The sequence below is a fragment of the Photinus pyralis genome, unplaced genomic scaffold (assembly GCF_008802855.1).
Source record: "Photinus pyralis isolate 1611_PpyrPB1 unplaced genomic scaffold, Ppyr1.3 Ppyr1.4_LG1, whole genome shotgun sequence".
Lineage (NCBI taxonomy): Eukaryota > Metazoa > Arthropoda > Insecta > Coleoptera > Lampyridae > Photinus > Photinus pyralis.
In genome coordinates, this window is record NW_022170249.1 from 42,898,151 (window position 1) to 42,908,247 (window position 10,097).

Sequence of the window (10,097 nt, forward strand, 5' to 3'; positions counted from 1 at the left end):
GAGTACCTGACCACCCAAAAATCAAAAATTTATTCAGTAAGGTACACCAAATTCAAGAAAAAATCTTAACGCATGAATATGCACTACTAAAAATAATATACATTTACTAATCTCTTCCCCTAAATTGAATTCCTACTTAATTGAACATTAATCCCACAAATTAGTGAACGATAACTCGATCACACCCGACGGCATGAAACTTAACGTTATTAACCCCAAAACGAGGTGGCGAACACACAAGTATATAAAGAGAAGGTATTATTCTTACCTGGAGTTCCGAAGGCATTCGTGGAGTGAGCTCATCCCAGGAATGTTCAACCTAGTAGCTATAATAAAGAATAAAAGGACAAATTAACCGAGAATGCCTCGGTGAATCAAAAATGCTACAGTGAGGTACTTAACGGTGCCTGAGGGGCTTACCACTTGCGGTACTTCCCACGATCGTAATAGGACAAACCAATATTAAATCATGTCTCCGAAGGAGATCTCAAATGCAAAAACAATAATCAGAGCCAATTATGTCGGCATTAATCGAAAGATCGTTAACCAGAATTACGCTTACAGTTAAATTTAAAATAGTGAAAATTTCCCCAAAACTGGTCAGATAATTGATATAGGCTAAGTAATTATTTCGACGGTGATAAGCTCAGATATAGGTCATGTATTCTATCTCATGGTTCCAAACGGCTGATTACTGTTGAATGTGTATTCAGATGAAGGCATCTGTTGGTAATAATTCAAAATGGACGTCCCTCCGGTGACATATGTTAATGTGCAAATTTAAACGGGATACAAGGACCCTAAAAAGCGATTGTTTAAAACGGTGCATTGTAGTACGCATAACCCTCTTTACCTCTTATTAAAGAAGGTCTATTGGAAAGATTGACGTTGTATGATAATTAATAACGATCAGGAAGATACGGTCACTAAAAATGAACATTATAATGGCCGAGATATTAATTCCGTATATCTACTTACATAGTTTCGCTGGTAATTCGTTTAAAAGCCTCTCAAAAGAGTTCACTACGATATTGATTAACCAAAAAAAAACTATCAATCCATAGTTTAATAAGATGATTCCGTGAAAGGTAATACTTCAATAGATGACGGAAACCAATCTTTTACGACATTACACCAGCGAACTAATATTCAACCGACACTTTTGCGTCTTCCCAAAACGAGCAACGAAAAGAAAGTAAGACACGCACGAATTTTCCTCGCCCCGCCAATCGCGCAGGTACCAATGCCGAAACCCACAATCGTCAAAACTAACAATTGAAGGTTACATCGCATTCTCCCCCGCCAGTGCCGTAACAAGGGAAATTCGTACTGACTAACTTAGAATAATTACAACGTTACATCCCCCCTCTCCTTCGACAGGAGGGAAACTACAAGTTTTCCGACGATCGAAAAACCCAGCACACACACTCGAAAAGGAAGCAAACAAATTGAAAACCCGAAAACCCACCCCAGTGTAAAAAAAACTCCCCCCCCAAAGAATTTCACCTTCAAAGAATTTTCCCAGGTTCTCCAGCAGCCGAAAAGGTATGCAAAATCGGGTATTGACATGCCCTCGCGTAAAGATGGAATCTCGCGCCGTCGGGTATCATGACAATCGCAACCCCTTTCCTACAACCCAATCCAACTACTAGTCACCCCCAAGAAAACCAAATCCAGTGCCCACCCAGAAGAAAGAAACCCTACAGTTTCAAGTGATGCAGCACCAAAATCCCCAAAATAAAGAAACCCCCCTCCCTGACTAAAAACGACACAAAAGCCCAAATTTTGACCCCCTTGCCGAAAAAGTGTAGAAGGAAACCCCCAAAAAGAAGGTACCTTTCCAACCCAACTCCACCATGCACTAGCGCAATGAAATGAAGAAGGTGCTATGGATAGAAGATAGTAAGAGAGAAAGAAGAAATCACATTTGCGGAGAAAAAAAAACTCATTCATGCCGATTCCAGGGGTCCCATGGTCACCGAGGCTCGCACAGGGAAGGCGCACCCACCCCCTTCCTCTTGTGTGTCAACTACCCATCCATTCAAACATTCATTCATTCTATGGAACGGAAATGGAAGAAAGAAGAGTAGAAAAAGATAGAATATAGGAAAGCGAAAAGAAAAGGGCAACCTCTCCCAACTTTCCCCTGAGGAAATTAGAAGAAGAAAAGTGTTTGAGGTGCAGATAGAAAAAGAAAGAAGGAGGATAATGGATCGGGACGAATCCCCTAGCAGGTGTTGTTGCTACGATCCGAGAGTCCATCCCCTGTGCCCAACCAAACCACCCAAAAATTGCGTGGAGACAAAGTGCCTACACTACATGAAGTCAAATTCGGTAATACAAAAAAAAAACAATGTGTCTAAATAGAGTGAAACGGTAGCAACAACAAATCCGCCAACCAGAAGACAATCCCAGAAATACTACATTTAACCATGATCGTCGGGTTCGAAATAGGGTTTGAGATCCTGGACGTGCCACATGCCAGAGGATTTCCCATGGGCGTCCTTCAACTCATAGGTGAGATAACCTACCTTACGGGCAACCGTAAAGGGTCCTAAAAATCGAGGGGCTAGTTTGGCGGTATAATCCTTGGTAGCGTCAGAAATAGATTTATTTTTGCGCCAGACCTGCTGTCCAATCTCAAAACTCACATGCCTTCGTCTCAGATCGTAAGTACGTTTGTTTCGGTCATGAGTATTTCGGATGCGTTCAATTATTTTAGTACAAAGTTGTTGTTGTTGTTCCAACCGCTGTTCGACATCAATCGGTTCATTGTCAGTCAAGTCTGTCTCGAAGCTGTCCCCCCGAATACGAAATTCTTTCCCGAAATTAACACGATAGGGAGTGACTCCAGTGGTTTCGTGTTTAGAAGTTCTAAGGGCACAGGCAATCGAAGCTAAGTTGACATCCCAATGGCGGTGATTGTCCTTAATGTAGGTGGAAATTAATTGTTTCACCACCCTATTAACACGTTCCGCAGGATCGGCTTGTGGATGATAGAAGGGTGTGAAACGAACATTGACACGGTAGCGGTTACAAAGATTCAGAAAAAGTCGGCTGCGCATTTGCACGCCGTTGTCACAAATAAGATGTTGAGGCGCTCCGTACACGAGAAATACCGACTCCTCAATGCACTTAACAAGTGTTTGCGCATTCGCGGTCCTAACTGGAAAAAGAAGTACGAACTTGCTCAAATAGTCTGATACAACCAGAAGATGGGTGCGTCCCTGAGTTGATCGAGGTAAGGGACCAATAAAATCCAAACTAATCATCTGCCAAGGTTCATAGATCTTAGGGTGGGAACCCATTAAACCAGCAGGTCGCTGTTGTTCCGGTTTGTGTTCCGCACAGGTGGGACAACGTGAAACAAAACGTTTAACATCGCTAACCATTTTGGGCCAGTAATAACGATGATGGATACGCCAATAGGTTTTGTAAACCCCAAAATGTCCTGATGTAACATTGTCGTGGGATTCACGGATGATAGCAAGTCTAAAATCGGTAGGAACGACGAGTTTCCACTTCTCGAAGTCACGGCTATCTGAGGCAGAACGAATATATTTATATAAAAGAGAATTCCTCACATTCCATCCAGGGTATTTATGCGGCTCTTTTTCCAAACAATCGAACATACCACGATACCAACGATCAGTGCTACCACGAAAAGCTTCGGGGTTAATAATTTCCTCCGAGGTGTGAATAGCATCTATAATGGGTACGGTACGTGATAAGAGATCGGGTACCAAATTGTCTTTACCCTTGCGGTGTACGAGGGTAAAAGTATATGGCTGAAGGCGAAGTGCCCAACGTGCTAAACGCCCTTGGGGATCTTTAAGGGAATGCAGCCACAACAAAGAATGGTGGTCCGTGATCACGGTGAACTGAACCCCCTCGAGATAGTGTCTAAGTTGCTCCACCCCCCAAATGACGGCCAAGCACTCACGCTCAGTGGTGCTGTAATTGCGTTCAGCTGCAGACAAGGAACGAGACAAGTAACAAATAACTCGTTCTCCATCCGGGAAATTTTGAATTAACACAGCGCCTAAACCGTAGGCCGAAGCGTCTGTCTGTAGAATGAAAGGTGTAGTGAAATCGGGGCAATTTAGAATTGGTGCAGTAGCTAAAAGTTCTTTAAGTTTCACGAAAGAGTTCTCGCAATCAGAGGTCCACTCGAAGGTGACGTTTTTCTTAAGAAGTCGAGTTAAAGGCGCCACGATTGTGGAGAAATCGGGAATGAAACGTCTGTACCAACTACAGGTTCCTAAAAATCGCCTAACTTCGTTAAGATTGGTAGGTGAAATGATATTTAGAATTGCTTTTACCTTATCAGAGTCGGGATGTAGTCCATATGCATCTACAACATAACCCAGATATTTTAACTCTGAGCGGCAAAAATGACACTTGTCTTTATTGAGTACGAATCCTGCAGCAGACAACTTGTTGAAAACGGTTTGCAAAATTCGCAGGTGCGAATCGAAGTCTTGGGAGACGATGATTACATCGTCCAAGTATACTAAGACGTTAGGCTGCAGTTCGGGTCCTAAAACCGTATCTATGATACGCTGAAAGGTAGCTGGTGCATTTGTCAAGCCAAAAGGCATTCGGCGGAATTGGAAGAGTCCACGACCAGGTACCGTAAAAGCGGTATATGGGCGAGAAGATTCCTCGACCTCCACTTGCCAATACGCCGACTTGATGTCAAGCGAACTAAGGTAGCGAGCGTCCCTCAACTGTTCTAATATGGTGGAGATATAGGGCAAAGGAAACGCGTCCTTTATAGTCAGGGCATTCAGCTTGCGGTAATCCACGCAAAAACGGTAAGTATTGTCCTTCTTCGGAATTAAACAGACCGGAGAAGCCCAAGGACTAGTGGATGGTTCGATGACATTATTCCTAAGCATCTCATCGATGATGACATTAAGAATTTTCTGTTTGACTGGGTTGACAGGGTAGTAGCGTTGTTTGAGGGGTTCGGCGCCCTCAACAAGGCGTATCTTGTGTTTACCCACCGAGGTTAATCCCAAATTCGCTCCCATGGCTTCAAAAGTTTGATCCAAAAGGGTAGTGAGTGACTGCTGCTGTTCGGCAGTAAGATGAGGTTGATCAATAATAGCTACTTGATGAGATGGTGGAGTCGTAGACGTGAAATGCCAGCAATCATCGTGAAGATTGGGTATTATACCGATTCTGTCCCAAAAGTCTATGCCGAGAATCAAATTCGTTGTTAGGTCAGGCATCACAAATAAATTCAATAAAATGGTGCGATCCTTTAAGGTGATGGGTGCCATGATGTAACCAATGGCTTGTGCGTTGGCTCCATTCGCAACGGTACATGAAGTGACTTGGGGTACGAATCGTAGCCGAAGTTGTTGCAATTTATCACAAAAGTCTTGGCTTATGTATGAACGTGAAGCGCCGGAATCCAACAGTCCAAGTAAAGAAATCTCCAAGATATTGATCATGACATAAGGTCTGGAATCATTAGTGACGTGTTGCAGTATGAAATCTAAAGCGGGTTTGAACGAAGTTTTTGGAATTTTGGTCGTCGGAAAACTCGAAACCTCGCGACAACCTAACGAGCGTTTCGTGGGCCGTTTCCCGAACAAAATGTACAGGATCGGACGGTGACACCGGTGGTTCCACACTTATAACAAAATAATTGTTTAGGTTCGGGGCAATCGACACGATTGTGACCCAAACGGTTGCAATTATAACATGGTGAATTTCGCGTTTCCGTAGAATAAATGGGAAATCGCTGGGGTGCTTGACGAGTACCAGTGGGACAACTAAATCCAGGTTCCAGCAGGGGCAATGAAGTGTTGTTTCGTAATGCCTCGTGTCGCGCTAAGTCCTGCTTAATGGCATCAAATCGACGGCATTCAGTTAAAAGTTCGTCGATTGTACTGTATCTCGTAGGTCCCAGTTTAGTTAAGTAAAACGGTAAAAGGTTTCGTCGAACTATGCGTACTTGGTCGCGTTCAAGTGGTGGATTTTTTAAACGGGCAAACAGTCCTTGCATGATTGCAAAATAGATATCTACTTTCTCAGTAGATCCTTGGATCCTAGCTTTAATCTCATCCAAAAGGTCTTCCTCATAATTGGATGGTAAAAATGTTTGTCGTAGAAGTTGGGTAAGGTGCTCCCATGAGGTAGCTCGATATGAATTTACATGGTACCAAGTCATTGCTATCCCTTCGAACAGGTCATAGGCAGACTCGAACAAGGTAGCGTGATCGACGCCACGAGCTCTAGCCATCCGCTCGACTTTATCCAAAAATGAATTAACAGTATCCCCCTTAGGCTCTCCAGAGAATTTAAGTCCCCATTTATGCACTGGTGTGCTATGTACTGATAATTTTGGAGGCATTTCAGCTATGCTGCGAGTAGGAGTCGAAGTTACTATCGGATGTGGTGCTGAAGGCAATATAGTGTCATTAAATCTAAAAGCTTTGTTGTCTAACGAGGCCCTAAGCTGTCTAAGAAACAGGGTTAATTCGCGAAGTTTGTCTACTTGGTCCGCGGTATTGGTCAATAATGTCTGCGTCCGGTGTAAGCGACGATCGGCATGCACTAGCATGGCTACTATGGATAAATAAGACCCTCCACCATAGGCGTCTTCAAAAGAATCAATTTTATTTTGTAAAGTGTTGGTCAACTCAGTGAGAGCAGCTAGATCCTCAGAAAAAGTAAAGGGGTAATCCGGAGCAACATAGCCCGGGATTTTCTCAGCTTCGAATAACTTACGAAGAACGGTTCGACTCTCACTAACGTTAACTCCGGGTTGACCTCCCCGAATCTGAATCTCATACTTGAGTTCAGCCTCTCTCAAACGGTTTATATCCATTGAATAATGATACCAATATATCTTATAATTAATGTCAAAATATTCCCAATATATATATAAATTATAATTGATCAAAGTCAAGTAAAGCAACAATTAAAAAAAATTAATTAGAGATAAGTGGAATGGAATCAGTTGCGCCAGTGAAAATTAAAACACATGTGATATGATAATTAACGCAGGCAAAGGCTCCACGTGCAGGGATGCCACTTTTATAACGGTGAATTTGCTCAAACCCGCCGCTAATCGGCCAACTAGCTCAGGGGTGACTATTAATCGGGGTAAGCTTGAGCACTCAAGGGTCATTAGGTATCGTTCGGGCTCTGCGGGCACTGGATTCCGTTCCTCTCATCTAATAATTAGGTATGCTAGAGCAAAGCAGTAAGGGCGCCACCTTATTACCTGGAATATTATACACTGACTGTTACCGGAATAAGGAAGTGTAACAGTAGCGGCACAACAATAATATAATCAGTGAGTACCTGACCACCCAAAAATCAAAAATTTATTCAGTAAGGTACACCAAAATCTTAACGCATGAATATGCACTACTAAAAATAATATACATTTACTAATCTCTTCCCCTAAATTGAATTCCCCCACAAACTTTACTTAATTGAACATTAATCCCACAAATTAGTGAACGATAACTCGATCACACCCGACGGCATGAAACTTAACGTTATTAACCCCAAAACGAGGTGGCGAACACACAAGTATATAAAGAGAAGGTATTATTCTTACCTGGAGTTCCGAAGGCATTCGTGGAGTGAGCTCATCCCAGGAATGTTCAACCTAGTAGCTATAATAAAGAATAAAAGGACAAATTAACCGAGAATGCCTCGGTGAATCAAAAATGCTACAGTGAGGAACTTAACGGTGCCTGAGGGGCTTACCACTTGCGGTACTTCCCACGATCGTAATAGGACAAACCAATATTAAATCATGTCTCCGAAGGAGATCTCAAATACAAAAACAATAATCAGAGCCAATTATGTCGGCATTAATCGAAAGATCGTTAACCAGAATTACGATTACAGTTAAATTTAAAATAGTGAAAATTTCCCCAAAACTGGTCAGATAATTGATATAGGCTAAGTAATTATGTCGACGGTGATAAGCTCAGATATAGGTCGTGTATTCTATCTCGCGGTTCCAAACGGCTGATTACTGCTGAATGTGTATTCAGATGAAGGCATCTGTTGGTAATAATTCAAAATGGACGTCCCTCCGGTGACATATGTTAATGTGCAAATTTAAACGGGATACAAGGATTCAGAAAAGCGATTGTTTAAAACGGTGCATTGTAGTACGCATAACCCTCTTTACCTCTTATTAAAGAAGGTCTATTGGAAAGATTGACGTTGTATGATAATTAATAACGACCAGGAAGATACGGTCACTAAAAATGAACATTATAATGGCCGAGATATTAGTCCCGTATATCTACTTACATAGTTTCGCTGGTAATTCGTTTAAAAGCCTCTCAAAAGAGTTCACTACGATATTGATTAACCAAACAATCAATCCATAGTTTAATAAGATGATTCCGTGAAAGGTAATACTTCAATAGATGACGGAAACCAATCTTTTACGACATTACACCAGCGAACTAATATTCAACCGACACTTTTGCGTCTTCCCAAAACGAGCAACGAAAAGAAAGTAAGTCACGCACGAATTTTCCTCGCCCCGCCAATCGCGCAGGTACCAATGCCGAAACCCACAATCGTCAAAACTAACAATTGAAGGTTACATCGCATTCTCCCCCGCCAGTGCCGTACCAAGGGAAATTCGTACTGACTAACTTAGAATAATTACAACGTTACAATGAGAGCGAACCTTCATGGGCTCACTCTTAGAGGACGTCGACTAACCAGGTCACTGTCTGACCAGATCAGTAAAATACTCGGGAGTCACTATAGACTGCCGTCTGATATGGAAAGCCCACTGCATGTCTATTAGTATATTTACTTTACATGTAGTAATAAGGCCAATAATACTGTACGGTGCACTTATATTGTGGCCTGCCATGCTCAGGTCAACCTTGTAGGTTTCCCACGGCCGGATTTGGGAGGAAACTCTTAGGTCCGATCCCCTTCTCGCAAGAAGGGATCTGATCCCTACTGTCTCACTAAACCCAACGTTTTATAAACTCACTCTCCCAGACAGAGCGCAGTGGATGAACTCAGATTGCCCCTTCGTCAAAAAACCTGAGGGACTCGTGTGCTTTACAGATGGGACCGTAACGCAAAAGAGAACGGGCATATTTGTGTGTATGGTGATCTAGTGAGAGCTGACATCAGCGTTTCCCTTGGTCAGAATTTCAGGTAGAGATGTTATCCATCGTGACCTGTGCACATAAGAATGTCCGTAGAGGTTACCTTAATAAGCATATATGCATAGGCAGTGACAGTCGGCGCTGAGGGCCCTGTCAGCCGCCAGGTTTCGGTCGGCGCTCGATTGCAGGCTTGATCTGGGTGTCAGCTGATTGTGGAATACGGGTGCAACGAAAGGGCGGACGAGTTGACTCCCGAGGAGAGTGGAGGAGGGGGTCTTCCTACCGTAGAAATTGCTCCCTCCGTTTCAGAGCCAGAATTAAAGGATGGGTAGTTATTCAGGTTCCAGGTTCAATGGCAACAAGCAACCGGACTGAATAGACCCCAGACTAGGAAGATTATCGGTGTCCTCACGGAGCACTGGATGGTCAACTATCACGTACACAAGATTAGGCTTGTACGAGGATCCACGTGCAGGTTCTGTGGCGAAGAATATCTACGAGGATGCGACCTTGATCAGAGACAGACATCTGGAACCGGAGATGATGAATCAATTTAGTTTAAATGCAAAATCGAAGGTGTAGTTTATACACCTCTCTTCTTTCTCTTTCTTCACAGTCAATATGCTCAGTGTTCGCTTAAACGCCCATAAATTTGGTAATGCACGTTATTGATTACTAAAAAGTGCTACAAAGTTACACGGGAGATTTATTAATCTAGTGATATTGCCAGGGATATTGCTGACTGTTATCAAATCAATATAAATAGTTTGGTGTAAATTCCTTTTAAACATAAGCTGCCGTTAGTTTCTACCAGCGAACTGTATAAAATCTAATTAAATAGGTAACTGTACCTACTCTACCAACAAAATAAATATTATACGACCAAAGGGTACATTGAAACGTATCGATTGTTTTTCCTCGACCACGTTAATACAACACGTTGGAAAGAAATAAGGCTAAATGACCACTAAAACG

At 42.6% G+C, this 10,097-nt stretch overlaps 1 long non-coding RNA gene across 1 annotated transcript; it reads right to left on the reverse strand.

Moving 5' to 3' along the window:
• Positions 1–289: 289 nt before the first annotated feature.
• Positions 290–1,475, reverse strand: LOC116159311. The gene is made up of 3 exons (XR_004142952.1): positions 979–1,475; positions 854–926; positions 290–800 (listed from the first exon to the last, which is right to left on the reverse strand). It is a non-coding gene; the product is annotated as an uncharacterized LOC116159311 (long non-coding RNA).
• Positions 1,476–10,097: the final 8,622 nt, after the last annotated feature.